Source organism: Papio anubis, chromosome 3 (genome assembly GCF_008728515.1).
Source record: "Papio anubis isolate 15944 chromosome 3, Panubis1.0, whole genome shotgun sequence".
NCBI lineage: Eukaryota > Metazoa > Chordata > Mammalia > Primates > Cercopithecidae > Papio > Papio anubis.
The window spans coordinates 105,689,129-105,706,986 of record NC_044978.1 but is presented as its reverse complement, the minus strand read 5'-3'; the positions used below and the strand labels follow the sequence as shown (position 1 = coordinate 105,706,986).

The 17,858-nt window shown below is 33.3% G+C and overlaps 1 protein-coding gene across 29 annotated transcripts in view; it reads right to left on the bottom strand.

Annotated features, from left to right (window-relative positions):
* ADGRL3 (adhesion G protein-coupled receptor L3) overlaps window positions 1-17,858 on the bottom strand; it is an 864,507-nt gene that overhangs the window by 690,464 nt on the left and 156,185 nt on the right. Inside the window, exons 1-2 of one of the 29 annotated variants that reach the window (XM_021939112.2) lie at window positions 4,171-4,661; window positions 3,516-3,628 (exon numbers count right to left, since the gene is read on the bottom strand). The exons of the other annotated variants lie outside the window; for them this stretch is intronic. The gene's annotated coding sequence lies outside the window, so the exon portion shown is untranslated. Of the gene's footprint in view, window positions 1-3,515; window positions 3,629-4,170; window positions 4,662-17,858 lie in introns of those variants that run through there. 29 annotated transcript variants of the gene reach the window in all.

Sequence of the window (17,858 nt, the reverse complement as noted above, 5' to 3'; positions counted from 1 at the left end):
TGGCACTTGAGAGTCAGCAGACACCTCCGACCAAGGACAAGCTTACATAGAGCCACTTAGCCTGCTAATGAGAAGGCAACCAGGTGTGAGGGAAAACACCAGAAAGAAAAAGGCAAGCAGGGGGGTGAAGAAAATAGAAAAAAAAAACTGCAAGAAGGGCAGAAAAATGTATTATATCAAATGATACTATTCTATCAGTAAAAGGTAATAAGACTGAATTTCTTTTGTAATTAATAAACTTGATCTAAAAGGGATCTTTTAAAAGGAGCTATAAGAAATATTGTTTTAAGCAATATGATTATTTAGGAGCAAAGAACTCAGGGAAGACAAAAAATGTAATTTATTTTAGATAAAAATAAATGTCTGCAAATATATGTTTATAGTTTCATTACTTTATAGTTCCATATGATTCGAAAGAGACATAAAAAGCAATGCACCAGAAATTATTGCAATTCACTCTAGGTTTTGAGAATTAAATGGAAACGTTTTGAGTTTGAGTACTAGATTGTTTTAATTAAAAATTAAAAGTTAAATTAATTTCTGCTTTAAATCAAACTTTGTAAAGCAACCACATATATAAGATCTCCAAAACGGAAAATAAAATAAAAATGGCATTCAATTCATCAATTAAAAAAAAAGCTGGAATACATGATAAATATGAATGTTCAAGGTACATTTTCTAATCCTAAAATAGAAAGTTTAAAAAGTAGAAAAATTCATTGATTCATCAAATATTTACTCAATGCCAGGCACTGCTCTAGTTGGTATGAATTCAGGAGTGAACTGAACAGATGAAAATTGCACTCACAGGCTTACCTCTGCATTCCAGTTGTGGAGCAGTAAGTGAGAGTAAGAGACAGATACATGCATACACACACACACACACGCATGTGAACACACACACAGAAAATGTGAGTCTGTGTCTATACGTATACATATACATACACACATTTTTACATATTTATAAAATATATTACCATACTATTATGTGTAATAGATATAGGTGTAAACAATTTACATACATTTTCTATTTACATGTAAAATTCTTACTTTTTTGGCAGGTTAAATTCACATTTAACCCTTAAAACAATTCTCTGAGGTTAGTACGGATATTAGTGACAAGACCAGAATTTGAATGCAAAAAAGCCAAATTCAGACTCTACATCCTCAAGCCTTTCAAATAACATACTTATTGTTACTATGTTTCTTACAGGGATGTTTACAATGAAAGAAAATAAACTTCCCAAAATCTGTATTTTAGAAAATGATCATCTCAGAATTTCATGACACTGATTACTGTTAGAAGATACTTTCACATTTTGGTATTAAAACAAGATTCCAGGAATCCCATTAAAAATAATGTGGAATTAAGATGGAAAATATGTTATTTTCTCAGGCCAGGTGCCATTAATTCCAATATTATGTGGCATCACCTACTGAACTATCCAGTCAAGGTTCATGAGTCAATGAAGAAGTGACATGAACAAACATGTTTTTAAAAGACTATTCTGTTGTCAGTTAATAGATGGCTTTCAGCCTAAGATGACAGTGATATTTTTTAAAAAGGTCAGTGATAATTGAGACTTAAAAACAATACAATGAGTTAGAGAAATTTTTATGAAGAAATACCTTTTTGTCTACGAGAGTTAATCCTTAAATCATTCTTAAAACTAGACCAACAGTTACATATTAGGTATTACTAATATAATTTTATTATTTGTAAAAAGAAGTATATCACTTTCACATCCATCATTTAAATTTTTTTTGGATATAAATAGGAAAATGTGAGTCAATGATCTGAAAACAGACATAATTATCACATTTATGACAGTCCATCTCCACACTTTCAACTAGGCCTTCAAATGTTATCTTTTTACTTATGATGGTCAAATTCTTTTTCCAACTACCCGCTTCGGGTCTCACCCAACTAGCCTATGGGTGATTTTCAAATATCTTCTACTTTGATTTCTTATTGATAGGCATCATCTTATGCCACCTCTTTCTAGATAGTGTTCAGATTGTTTCTTCATCTCTATTTCCAATATCATAATCCTCATCACTGTGTAAAATAGAAAATAAATTTTCACCCTATTTTACAGATTAGAAAGCTGTAATTCACAAATATTATCATGGTTATTACATAATATTTTAAAGACAAAAGTCCAAGACAATTTGTACTTAGTTCAACCGCCTGCCACTCATCTTGTCTCACTGGTCTACACACCTCAATAGTACCTCTTAGAACACCATTCAATTCCCTCTCAAATCTGCCTTGCAAATGATTCCCAGAACAACTTAAGACTTCATTTTTCTCATGATGATTTTCTGCTCTGTAATCCAAAAAAGCACTGTTTTAATTTTCACAGAGTCTGGTTTTCAAGAATTTATAAAGGATTAATACAATTTTTGTATTACAAACACCACTTTTTGACACCACTCTACTCCAAATAGAATTTCCATAACAGCAAGCTTGTGTTGCTGACTGGCACCTCAGACAAGACTATTCTGAACAGAGTGGCTTGTCAGCTAATGCGATCCCCTGTACACTTGTTCAAAGTTTTAAACACTGTGCTGAAGTCTCATCTTCCCAAAAAATTAGCCTCAACTGTTTTGCACAAACTCACCTCTAAATGCTTGGTAAACTTTAAATCAGTAGTACAAAGTTTAGTTCTGCATGCACCCATATTTTCTACCTGTTAGCCTATGGCCCCAAGAAAGAGTATTCCATTATATAAAGTATCTGGGGACGGAACAGTGAGAATGGCTAAATAGTCTCCACAAAAATCAACGATAAAACTGGACAAAATTGCTAAAAACAACAGTTTCAGGACTATGGAAATTAACCAGTCATTTAACAAATTAGGAAATGTTTATCAAGAAACACTACTGAACTTCTGGTAGGAACAATGGGGATCCCATGTCATTTTGCTTGGGAATTTTCCTCTCTCTCCCATCCCCAAATAGGCTTAATGTCAGATCAAAAAACAAATCTTAGCAAATATAAAAGGATGAAAAATCATATAAATTGTGTTGCCTTACCAAAACAGAATTAAATTAGAAATAAAAAGAAAAATAGATTTTGGAAATCCCTAAATATTTGGAAGTTTTAACATTTCTATATATCCCAAGGGTCAAAGACAAAATCACAAAAGAAATTAGAAAATATTTTAACTAAATGGAGCAAAAGCATACCATAACAAAAAATTATGAGATGCATTGAAAGCAGTGCTCAAAGGCAAATTTATAGCTTTAAATGCCTCCATTAGAAAGGTAGGAAGATCTCAAATCAATAATCAAAGCTTCTACCTTAAGCAAAGAGAAAAAGAAGAGTGGACTAAATGCCAAGTAAGCAAAAAAAAGAGGGAATAAAGGAAAGAAAAGAGGAATAAAAGAAAGAAGGTGTAAACTTTACCAGAAGACCAATGTTAAAATGACTGCTAATTATTTAAAATCCCACTAATTAATATTAAAATCCCACTAATTATTTATCTTATGCTATGAAAAAAATTCCTTACCTTCTGTATCTGGTAGCATTTTCATTTTTAACATGACACATCAATGAAATTACTCGTAAGTTTCCTCCTCATTGAAAAACATATAATTGATTTTTTGGTAATAGTCAACAGATCTATAAAGTATATAAAAATGCACAACATACAGGAAACTCACAGGTTATTATTAGGGAAAAAATACAGAAAATCCAGAGAATGATCCTCAAACCTTTGTCAATATATTACCCAAAAATTTTGCTTATAGAAGGCTGAGCTTCTTACATTTTGTTTATATAAATACTAAAATACTTATAATTAATGCAAGGAAGGGCAGAAATATATTGTGGTGACTGTCAGTTTGCCTGTCTGTATATATAAGGTAGAGTAGGATAGGACAGGATAGGATGATGGGATAGGATAAGATACTGTACCATTCCGTACCATTCCCTACCACACCATACCATGAAAGCAAAGGCAAAAGAAGGAAAGAGAAGAACCCGTGCTGAGGTGTCTTCTATATACCCAGCCATTGTGGTAACAGCTAGGAATAGGGCAGTGTAAACAGATACAGTTCTTTCCCTCAGAGAAGAGATTTTTTTTAACATTAAAACCAAGGATTAGGTCTTTTCTCTATTCCTTTAGTGCAGAGAATTATTCTTTCTCAAGTATCAAAAGCTACCCAAAGCTCCCACAGCTTCCACAGTCACAATCAATTCCGTCGTCGTCTAGCCAAGGACTGACTCACAGATGCTTCAACTTACTGCTAGTATCTAAGGAACTATGTAGCCATTCTCTTATGACATAATAAAGGAGAAAACAAGACCTGCTGTGAATAACCCACCCTCAGGAAGAGTTCTAGCATTCTGTTGTAGATAGGAAAATAAGAAGCTTCTTATGAAGGGAGAAAAGATGGTAAAATATACAGCAGATGTGACTGATGGAGGCTTGAACAGACATCTAGAAAAGGATTCAGTACAGAATGGAAATTCCATATGGGCAAGATGGGCTAATGGCTGGGGCAGTGGGTTTCCTGCTCTCCTTTAAACACTTTTCTGCATTACAAGTAGTCAGCAGCCCATGTCTGTAACCCTAGGAAGACTTGGTGGGCTTCCAGGAAGATATTTCCTCAGCAATGCCTGCTCCTTTCTCTCTCTGCTTGAGAAATAGCTTTCAAATTATCAATATTAAAAAAAAAAAAAAAAACATTTAATTTACCCTCTGTTTTTATCCCTCAAAAATGGCTATGTTTTGACTATAATTACACATGACAAGTGGTATTTGCATACCAATCGTGGTTTCCAACTTCTATAATAATGGGAATTATTAAACTTCTTTATTTATAATGAAATATGCCTACGCTCTATATACTTTTAAATGGTAATTTTCTAGTAGAACATGCTGAAATCTACCCTGCAGTTTATATCATGAAATCATTGTTAAACAGTATATACATTTACATATTCTATGACAAAACAGTTCAAAACAATTGGAAGTTTGCTTTGTAAGTAATGAAAATATAACAATAATTTATATTTAAGTATTTAAGAAGTTTTAGTAAGAAGGGGATTATAAAGATCAATGTTCATTTGTTCAACTTCAGTAGGAATATAGTATATTTTAATAATAAATATTGTTCAAAATACAAGGGATAAAGTCAGGAAAGAAAACATTTGTTCTCAGAATTCCTGTTAAAATGAGAAACTACCACTCATAAAGCAAAAAGTTAATTTTCAATATATACCTACAATTAAGTGACACTGATCGCTGTTGCTTCTTCAGATATGAATTCTAACCTCATGTATTTTTTTCCTAAGATGAATATACAAAGAGAACATATAGACCCTTTGGTCTTTACAGTAGTTATATTTTTGAAAGATTGCATATTAATTAATTCATTTTGAATGCATTGGAGATCTTTACCTTTTACACAAGCTTCATACTAAATCATTTTGAAATGCATTGCAAAGTAATCAGCTTTCAACATATATATTATTTAAGCACTCTACCATTGCTCCATCTCCTTTCCTTTCACACTGGTCAAACATAACAAAATCTAACCTGAAACATGCATGCTGGGACAGTGTAAGTCATATTAACTTAGGGAGTACACTTGATGATTAATATGATAATTATCTCAGGGTTATGGATGTAGGAAATTTTGTCCTGGTTTATGTCCAAAATTTGAGTAAGAAATTTAAAAAATTCATTAAAGCAGTAATGCTCTACTAAGAAAAGATCCTTTTCCTTAAACATTTATGTATCCTGTCTTAAACTATCCAGTTTTTAGTTCACAAAACTGTACTTTCCCTTCATGGTAAATTTAGATTAAAAAATTTAGAGTTTAATCTTGAACTATTAAATACAAGGAAAAATAGCCTAAGAACAAGTTATTGCACCAGCACATGCTACCATATACCTTCTACAGACTCATGATAGATTTTTTTTAAGATTTACTGAATTTTTGTAAACTTAGGCAGTTGCTGAATGTCAGTTCCAGAAAAATGATTTTTATCTCACATATCTAGAAGGCCAAATTGTCAGGTGATACAAATCCCAATGAAAATCCACTATGCCAGAATCCTTACTGTTTTACTAAAGACGAGAACCTGGCATCTAATGAAATGTTCTCGGAGGTTTAAAATAGTTTGGATTGCCAAGCCAGACACTGAATCTCAGATGAACTTTTTCCAAAAATCCTCATTCCTCTGGTCATTAAAAAAAATCAATAAATGTACTCTAACTAAAGTTTAAAAAGCTTCTGAGAAGTGACCTCTGCCAAAGTGTTTTGGGAACATTCCAACTGTGCAGGGGGCAGAATGTGGGATCAAAAAGCAGAAAGAAGGAAATAAAGAAATGCTTCTGCACAAGTGAAAAAAGAAATCTGGCTGGAGGTCTGAAAGGGATTAACTTACATATCAAATATCAGGTTTCCATTGCATTGCCATTCTGCTTTCTCCTTTTTTCTCTGCCCCCTTCCTACATTGCCTGTAGTTCATCGCATGAAGCTTTATTTCTCACTTTGTCTAAGATTTCAAGCAGAAAATCTTCAGTACTGAGGTCTTAAAAATTTGCTTTATGTTCCGCAGTAATAGTCCCTTATCTGAGACTCCAACATCTGGAAATCAAACCAATGTAACTTACAAGTTTGAATCAGAAAACACGTTTGAAAAAAAAAAAAAAAGGCACACTGCACTAAAATTGAACTTCATGGAATGGCCCTCAGTCAAGACCTACTTATTCTTTCTTTCGTATACAGAGTTCTAACAAACAGAAATCAGAAGAAGCAAAAGCAGAGTATTGACAAACTGACATCCAAAAGAAATACCTAAGGCTCTGAGGAAAACAGAAAAAAACAAGAAAGAACTTTGGAAATAGCTTTACTATTCAAATGCAAACATCTGCAGTGGACACTTGAATAGGAGGAATATTTGCCCCAACTTTTCAGAAATTTTTTTTTTCTACCCAAAGAATTACCCCCACACCCACCCAAACAAAATCCTAGATAACTAAAGTTTTACTCATACATGATTCAAGCTAGTCATAATAAGGTTAGGTAATACTGGTATTCTAGATAAGCAAAAGTTAACGCCCTTGACTAAGTTCAAAGGATTTGTATATGTGTAGGTATTTTACTCTGCCTTTTGAGGACATTACTTTTAAGTATTTATATTTTATGTCTATATGTTATAGCTATAAAAAGAAGAGTATATAAATCTAAGCTTTAAGTTATTTAGATATTGCATGTCTATTGGGGGAAAATTCATATCAACCTTTCATATAAGATTCACTAAAATTTTTTTAACCTGTTGGCTTTTTGTAGGAAAACGTTAATGCATCCATAGACCTTTTTAAAATTAATGGATGTTGCATACAATTAGCAACACGGCTCTTTGAAAAGTAAAAAAGTCATTAAAGTGAAACAATATTTTTCGGAATAACAAAAGTCAAAGAACAGCAAACTATGAAAATAATTTACTTGAATTAAAATGTTGTGTTATTTTTTAATTTAATTGATGTTAAATTTAATTTCCATTGTTACTAAATGTAATCAATTAGTTTTGAAGTATACATTCCAGAGATATAAAGGAAATGCTAATAACCAAAATTTTAACATTTTAACATTTTTTTCTACTTTCCCCCTTAATGAAAGTTAAATTCTCAAATTCATATGGGATAAATAGGCAAACATAATTTTAAGTATACCTATAAATGAAAATCATTACGTCTCTTATTTCTTTAAGATATTATTTCAAATTAAATAACTATGCTTTATAGAAAAGTCACATTTATCGTCTCTTACATGAATGTTATATGCTTATTATAATTTTAAGAATAGCATGCTGTGGTTATTACAATAAAAAATCAAGATCAAAGATGAGCTAGGTATTTTTGGAAAAGCGACAAAGAAAAGTTTTAAAAAACTTGTCTGAAATCATTTTTGCATATCCCAAATTTGCTATTTTCTTCTAATGTTTGGCAAAATTCCTACTAATAGGCAGCAGCTTTTTAATATTTTAATATTTCAATGTGTTACTTTAACTTTTATTTCTATTAAAATGGATGACAAATTAAATTACACAAAAGGCAAACTTTTATATATTTAGATTTCAAAAGAACATTGTTTACAGTCATTTTCATTCAATAATCAATCTAATAAACAAAGAAAAAGCCACAGTAAACCTAAAGCTGGGCTAGCTAACTGCGCTACAAAACTGAGTTAAATATTGTTCCTATTACCAGGACATTCACAGGCAATTGCAAACTTTCTTAACAGTACACAACAGTCTTGGTTTGGCTATTTAATGATCAACATTAGGTATATGAATAACAAAGAGTGAAAATAACAAAGCAACAGCAATAACAAGCTTAAAAGGTCAACTAACTTAATTGAAGCACAATTTAGATCTTAATCCATATAAACTGTTAATAATTACAATGGAATACAAAAGCAAAATTACTGAAAAATATCACTTAAATGTTAAATAGCAAATAAAAACAAAACATCTGTCTCTACTTCACTGCAGTCAAAGACAGTCAAATGCAAGTTGATCCAATTAAGCCAATTTAGGATCCACAACTACTTAAAAGCATGACCTATATACTAAGTGATGAAGGCAAAATGGATTTGGTCCAAATCCACTTTATTTGCTTAGATGCTATTTATTATGGCTATATTTTATTATACAGTAGTAAAAAATTACAGTGTGACATCCTGTTATTTCCCACTGGGAAAAGTGATACAGATGCACTATTAAACCTCAGCACAGGCATCAGGATGTCAGGCTACACTCCACTTGTGCCTTTATAATGTGTCAATAGACGTTGATGTTTATGCAGCTGATGGTAAAGCCAGCCAAATCACCGCCACTTAAATGTTCCATAAAATCATGGATTTATAGAAATCTAGAACCTTTTCAGCATTTCTGGTGACTGTACACATATTGGAAAGAGAATGCTTATTTTAAAAGAAAGCAAGTAATGACCATTAGTTCTTTTTTTAAAAAAGTAATTAAATGCCTTAAATTTTCCCTAAAACTAATACACATTTTCAAGGAAAGGATCTAGCATATCACAGAATACCTCAACATTTATCTTTGCCAAACAAAATTTTAGGTAAGTTGTAAACCCTAGTTCGCATCAGTTCTAAAAAATAATTTGTTGAGAAATTATGCTTCACAAGAGAATTAAGATTATAGCTTTTCTAAAACCCATAAATATCTTTCCTGTTTCATCATTATTCTCATCAATTTATATTCATCATGTGTTGAAAATGTTGTAGAATTCTAACTACACAAATAGAAATTCTCATTTTTTTTCTGTTACTTGAAAGAGAGAAATGGTAAGAAAAATTAGTTTTTCAGTTAATAGTTGCCAGTTCTGAAAATACTAGCTGGTGTTCTACAGTGCTATATGCTTTAGGCAGGAAAATATTCAGAGATTCACCTGCAGAGATTCAGGTGTTCCAAAATTTGTTTTTCCTCTTGAAGCTGAAGCAATTTTAGATTGGCTGCCATGGGGCATCCCCCCAGCCTCAGCAGATCCTGAAGCTGAGACTTCCTAGTATCCAACAGCACCACTGCAAACTACATCTAGGCTTCCGGAAAACATAGTGTAAGTGAGGCACCAAGGCAGATACATTTCCCTTGCCTCCAATATATGAATGATCTAATTCTTTCTGAGATGGTTTAGCCCAAATGCTCTTGAACATCAAGAGCCTCTGTTAGCTGGGAGTGTGTTCTATGCCTTTTGCACTTGCCAAGATATTGGTCCCCTTAGCCAGTCTCAGTAAAGCAAAAGAAAACTACACTGTATCTGTTAAAACAATCAGTTAAACTTCTGAGTGGTATATTGTATTCAATTTTTTTGTAACATTTTGTGATCTCCCAGTCAAATAAACTCAGTAACAACAATTTCTTTTTTTTAAATCTTCCTATTTAGAGAATCAACTTTGGATAACGAGACAGCTGGGCAGTATGCATCTGCATTATTGTCACAATGTCATAACAATTTTCTATAACTTGGGCATAATGATATTAGCCTACAATACTCATCTTCCATTCCCTTCTCCAGATAAGCATTTTTTTTTTGTCTTTTAGAGAATATCCTACTATTTTATGATCCCTCTAGAAATTCAACCTTAGGCTAAGTAAGGTTTGTCATAATTGTTAGAACTTTTAAGAACACAAGCACAGAATTATTATTTTCCATACCTGTTAAAATATCATAACACAGCCATTCAAAAGTTGACATTGAATGACATTCAGGTACTATTGAAAAGACCTCCACAAACAACATTACAGTAACCATTGCTATTATTACTGAATTTTGGTGATGATTATTGTCTCTCAAATGCTCGCTCTGTCTTCATCTCTAACTCCAACCTGTTTGTACGTATGGTGACTCACATTTAGAATGTCCTCTAATTCTCCATCAATGTTAATGGCTTCATTTACTTATTCATTCATTTATCTTACAATAGTTATTCTAAACCTGCTGTGTGCTAGACAGTGCATTATTTTGTGTGCTACAAAAATAAATAACTGCTGAATTCCCCGTGGAAGAAAGTTGTATAAATGAATACTCTAAAAACATAAGGTCGGCCGGGCGCGGTGGCTCACGCCTGTAATCCCAGCACTTTGGGAGGCCGAGGCGGGCGGATCACGAGGTCAGGAAATCGAGACCATCCTGGCTAACACGGTGAAACCCCGTCTCTACTAAAATACAAAAAATTAGCCGGGCGTGGTGGCGGCGCCTGTAGTCCCAGCTACTCGGGAGGCTGAGGCAGGAGAATGGCACGAACCCGGGAGGCGGAGCTTGCAGTGAGCTGAGACCGCGCCACTGCGCTCCATCCTGGGTGACAGAGTGAAGACTCCGCCTCAAAAAAAATAAAAATAAAAATAAAAATAAAAATAAAAATAAAAATAAAACATAAGGTCAATGTTTTGTTTAAAAAAAACAACTGAAAGCAGTGAAGAAGTACAATAGGTTTTTAAGCAAAAAAAACCAAATCCTCAATATAGTGATACCGTTAATTTTTATAAATCATGACATATATTGCCTACATACTCATATTTCATGTTTTTAAAAATTTATTATTATTATAATATTTTTGAGACAGAGTCTCACTCTGTCACCAAGCTGGAGTGCAGGGGTGTGATCTCGGCTCACTGCAATCTCTGCCTGCTGGGTTCAAGCAATTCCCCTGCCTCAGCCTCCTGAGCAGCTGGGAGTACAGGTGTGCACCACCATGTCCAGCTATTTTTTTTTTTTTTAATTTTAGTAGAGATAGGGTTTCACCGTGTTGGCCAGGATGGTCTCGATCTCTTGACCTTGTGATCTGCCTGGCTTGGCCTCCCAAAGTGCTGAGATTATAGCTGCGCCCGGCCTATTTCATGTTTTATTTATCATTCACTATAATAAACCCAGAGGATGGGTTTATTATATTTTATTTATCATTCACTATAATAAACCCATTTATCATTTATTGAGTATTTGACCACACCCACCAATTATTTATCACAGATTATATACATGATATATAAAATAAATATGCATAATAGTGAACAACTCAAAAGGTGTGTGCTCTGGACACAGGGTGCTTGATTACAAAATCTACCTCTTACATTAGCTGCATGAACTTACTTAAACTATTTTTGCCTCAATTTACTCATCTGCAAAATTGGGACTATGAGATATCTTAAAGCGTTATTGAAAAGATTAAAAAAATAATCCAAGTAAACTATCCAGAACTATCTCTAGCACACAATTGGCACAAAACATGTTCAGCTAGTCAGGCCTTAAATGCTAACTTGATGTTTCATATGTATATCCTTTTTGAAATCCTAATTTATAGAGTAAGTAACATTATCACCATTTAACAGATGATGAATCTGTAGTTCAGGGAAGTTAACATTTTCTTAACATGAGAGAATTTCTAAATGGCACAGTCACAAAGCAACATATATCTACAATATTCAAAAAGGAGAGAAATAAACATCATGCATATATTAGGTTGGGCATCATAACCTACATGTTCACAACTCTAGCCATTTCAAAAGAGACAAGTGACTATCACTACCAGATAAAAATATAGCAGAGTAAATGAAGAACAAACTCTGTTAAATATTTAAAAATCCTTAAAAAAAAAAAAAACCAGCTTTTACTTCAATTAATTGGAGCTTTAGGAAGACAATAATTACAACTGAAAAATCCCCCCATAGCAGTAGGAGGGTAGCATATCCCTAGGAGCAATGTGAGTTTTCATTATATTACAATAATCTCCACTGAAACTAAAGTTAGGATAAATGCTACTCATATCCAACATATTGCTTAAATTGAGAACCTGCCATCTTGGTATCACAGTCTATTCAATGTAAAGTTCTAAAAGAAATATTTTAAATTCCTCAAGATAGACAGCTATATCAATAACACAGATTTTAAACCCACGAAAAAGTCAGTTAAGGGATATTCTTGAGACATTGGTGTCACTATGCTATGCTTTGAATCAAAATATAGGAGGATGAGATTTTCATTGGTAAATGGCTATAGAAAGCTTTGAAAACTATACATTAGCAATAGACATGGAGATATATTACAGCAGAAGAGATCAGAAGGTAATCTTTTTCAAATCATATGTATTTATATGAAAAAGTCATCTACATACGAAACTTTACATAGTTTGACTCTTAAACAACATGGGTTTGAACTGCATGAGTCCATTTATAATAACTGCGATTTTCTTCTGCCTCTGTCACCCTTGAAACTGTAAGAACAGCTCTACTCTTCCTCTGCCTATTTAATGTGAAGACGAGGCTGAAAACCTTTGTGATGATACACTTCCAGTTAATAAACAGTACAGTTATTTTCTCTTTCATATGATTTTCTTAGTAACATTTTCTTTTCTCCAGCTTACTTTCAGAATATAATATACAATACATAACATATAAAATAGGTGTTGATTCCTGTTTAAGTTATGGATAAGGCTTCCAATCAACAATAGGCTATTAGTAGTCAAGTTTTAGGGGAGGAAGAAGTTATTCTCAGATTTTTAACTACATGTTGTGGGGTTGGGGGACAGGTAGGGGGTGGTGCTCCTAACATCTGAGTCATTCAAGGGTCAAGTGTGTGTGTGGGGGTGTGTGTGTGTGTGTATATATATATATAATTTTCAAATATATGATCATATCGGGCAGGGCGCCATGACTCATGCCCATTATCCCAGCACTTTGGGAGGCCGAGGAAGGTAGATCACTTGATGTCAGGAGCTTGAGACCAGCCTGGCCAACATAGTGAAACGCCGTTTCTACTAAAAATACAAAAATTAGCCAGGCGTGGTGGTGCAGGCCTGTAGTCCCAGCTACTCGGGAGGCTGAGGTGGGAGAATTGCATGAACCTGGGAGGTGGAGGTTGCAGTGAGTAGAGATCTCTCCACTGCACTCCAGCCTGGGTGACAGAGCAAGACTCTGTGGCAATTTATAAAAAATATATATATATATAAAAAATATTATATATATATAAAATGATTATATCATTAAAAAAGCCTTTCTCAGATAATTTTTATACTACAGCTCATAATTTAATATCTTCTTTGTTTCTGGATATTTTTCTTCAATTTTATGGTTGACTATACATGTTTTATACTTTATGCTTATTTATTTAAAAAACACAAAACTCCGCGATATTCTTTACATTTTAAACACTTTTTGATAATATTGACAAAAATCTTTCATAGTCTTCACTATCTCCTATTCTGTTTCTTTCAAGTCTTACTGTTTATTGCTTCCAGAGTATTTGTCCTAAATACAGATAATTCACAATAAAAATAGCTGTCTTGATTGTGTGCCACACACTGCTGTTAGCCCTTTGCCTACAGTGACTCATCTAATCTTCACAACATCGTGAAAGTGGATATCATTACTGCCCTGATTTCAAGATGTAGCTGTGGAGGCCTGGGAATTAATTTGTAATTGACAAGGCCTAGACTAGAAATCAAGCCTATCTAACCCCAAAGGCCATACCCTTGAAGTACTTCATTTTACTCTTTACTTTCTTTGACAAGTATGTTATTTATACTTTAAGGCTCAACTCAAAAGCAGATATTTCAATGATGCTTTTTACAATCATGCAATCTGAGTCAAATCAAAGCTTCCCTCTCATCTCATGATGTTGTTATTCTTCTCTGATGGCTGACACTTAATGCATATTAACACTGTTTTCTACACATAAATCATCTCACAGATGATATAATTATTATTATTAAACCCACTTTTTAAATGTAAGAAATGAGAGCTACAGACATTTAGAAAGTCACAGGAAATCAAAGGGCTATGAAAGGATTCAAGCCCACGCAGCTGATAGCATGCTCATCCCACAGCATTCTAGCACTTGTTAGAAAGAATAACACTGGGGTTAGGAGCACAGGGTTTGGAGTGAGCCATAAGTGCTCCTAACCACATCTCTGTACTTATTAGATTAAAAGCGTTTTGTGGGTTGCATTACCTCCTAGCCTCAGTTTCTTCACTGGCAATACAAACATAACAATAGTATCTACCTCACAGTATTGTTTTGAAGACTAAGTGAGACAACACAGACACAGGCTTACTTAAAGAATGTGATACATAAATTTCAGGTGCTGTTATTATTGCTGTTGTTTACATGACATAGTCATCCTTTAGAGGAAGGCTATTTGAAAGTACACTATACACTAAAAAATGTTGTATCTCTAGTATGTGGTATATGACAAATAGATAATAAATGTCTAAAGGATTTTCCCCTTCATTATTTGTTACTGTTAAAATTTCATTGAAAAATGTTGCATTCAGCCGCTATATTTATGCATCTAAAATGCAAATCCTTCTTAGAGATTAGTTCATTGATTCATTCCAGGAAAGAAGTTTTATTTTATTTTTGAACTACCATGAAAGACTAAAAGAAAATATTTTATTAAATAACACATTCTCAAGTTTAACAACTATAACTTTGAGGAATTTTTAAAAATTTGAGCCAAAGACCACTGCGTAATTTTCTTTGTTCTCTTTTTGGTAGCTATAGAAACGATTTGGTCAGTGCCATCTGACATACACTTAAAGACAGACATTTCTTGACTTTTCTTAAGACCGAATAATCTCAACATCTTTAGAAACTTCATATATCATCTTTTCTAGTGATTTTGGTCACTTTTAGAACCGCTACCTCTAACAAATAGCTCTCTGGTTTGGCTTTAGTAGTCAAAGTTATCTCAGAAATATTTAAAATCCTTAAGATCACAGCATGAAATTGTCTAGCTCTCATGTCCACATCAAGCATAGATTATTATCTCCTGAGATCCCTCTCAGGAATCTGTGTTGTGTCCTAATTCTCATATATTTTATTGAATGAGAGAAAGAAATACCCTCACTCTGATGTCCCTTTCCACTAACAGGAGTGTAGCAGTAGATAATCTGGAAGACATTTTCTTCAATGGAAATGCAATTGAGGTGAAACAGCAGCTGAAAAATTAATACTACAGATAAAGACTAATCAGTACTATACATACCACTATATATAATAATAAAATCAATAACATCATCATAATATTGCTTCCTATGAACTGAATATGTACTACGTGATTTAAAATTCACTCATTCAATGAATATTTAATTAATTCAACAAATGTATTGAGCTGTTTCCATGTGCTAGGCATTTTTATAGGTACTGGGAATAAGGAAATGAACAAATAAATAACCCTGGCTTTGTGGAGTTTAGAGTAATAACAAAACAGGGCAAACAAATAAAACACAAGGTACGATTCAGTGAGCAGTGACAAAAGTGCATTTGTAAAATTTTACGTAGTATGACCAAAGACTCTTTCATTGAGAAGGTAAAATGTGTAAAAACCTGAATGTAACTGGTAGCAAGCTATGTGGAAAATGACAAGGATAGCATTTCAGAGCATTTCTGGCAGAGGAAACAAGGGCAAAGGCCCTCAGGCAAGAGTTGAAAGGGATTTAAATAGCAGCAAGGAGGCAATTGGGAAGCTGCAGAGTGAGGGAGGAGAAAAATGGTAGGAGGGATCAGACAGCTAACAAGGGGCTTAATACCAATTCTGGTAGAAGTAGGTAGGCTATTATTCATACTCTAGCTTTTATTTCATGAGCAGAATCCCACTATAAAATTCTGAGCAGAGGAGTAACATGATACAACTTATATTTTAAGTCGATCATCTGGCTTCTGTGTTGAGAACAGATTATAGGCAGCCAGGCCAACTAGTTAGAAAGATACACAATAATCCAGGTGAGTAATGAGGGTGGTTTGGTTGCAAGGTATTAGCGGCATAAGCAGTGAGGGGTAATTTCTCAATGTACGTAAGGTAGAAGTTATAGGATTTGCTTATGGATCATATATGTGATGTATGAGAGGGAGAAGTCAATGTTTTTGACTTTTGCAAATGAAAGAAAGGAGTTGTCATTTTTGAAAGCTTTTTTAAAAAGACATTTTTAGGGGTGTGGGTGGAGAGTAGAAGTTAAGCTTTGGACATATTAGTTGGATGTGCCTATCAAAAATCCTAGTGAAGATACTTGAGAATGTAGCTATATACATGAGTCTAGAGTGGAACATTTGGGCTAGAGGTAAAAATTTGGAAACAATAAGCAATTAAATCACATATAATGCTAAAGTAGAAGAGACTACCAAGGAAGTGAATATAGAAAACAGAAGAGAACCCAAGACTGAGCTTTGGGAATCTCCAAAACTTGTAGATTAGAGAGGATCATGAGAAATAATTGAAGAAAACTAAGGGAGATGCCAGAAAAATACAAGGAAAGTTGGATGACCCAGAAGACAGTTGAGAAAAGTTTTTCAAGAAGACATCAATGGTCTGCTTTCATGAGCAGAAACCCACTATAAGATTCTGAGCGATGAATAACATGATATAACTTACGTTTTAAAATGAACATTCTGGCTTCTGTGTTGAGAACAGATTATAGGTGGCCAGTAGTTTATATTAAGAAATAACGTAAAATGGGAACTGAGAATTAAACTTTGGATTTGACAACATTAATATTTTTTCAGATAAACAACAGCTTTGGTAAAACGGCTAAGAACTAAAGCCTGATGGGAATGTGTTCAAAAGAGGAAGAAAGGAGAAATATTTGATCAGCAACTTTCACCCTTGTAACTACTTGTAATTCCCTATTAGAATAGGGAAGCTAAGTAAATTGTTCATAATTAATCATTCTAATTCTAAGGCCTGTACCTTGACCACCGACTATACTGTTTATTTAAACCTTGAAGTTTCCTTCAAATGTTGGTGTCTGCTTGTGATTTATTTTAGATTTTTCATAGAAATGTTCTATTTTAAATATAGTAAACAATATCTTCTCGAATACTTAATGTTTTTCTTTTTCCAAACAGATCAAAGTGTTTATTGATTGCAGATAACTTTCATGTGTGCCAAAAAAAAATTTACATTAATGTATTTTCACAGGGGCCAAATTTGGTCAGCTATTAATATGAAATTGCTATGAAAATTGACTCTTGATGCATAAACCAAACCACAGTCAATATAGAAAATGTAAAATACTCTTTAAAATACTTGTAATACAATGTAAACGAAAGAAAGCAGGAAACCTATGTAGGAATATTATAACTATGTATTTTAAAATACCTGTAAAAATAGGTAAACTGATATACATTAAACAGTTTTAGGATTTGGTCAACTTGCAAGTACAAATTTCCTCTTTGCTGTATTTATTCCTTAATAGACATACATTAATATGACAATGGAAAAATACCAACATGCTCTACTATTATCCTACAATGTAACTCAAAAAATTCTACTACATTATTCATTATAATTATATTGGAATTCAACCCTTCAGAAAATAGTTT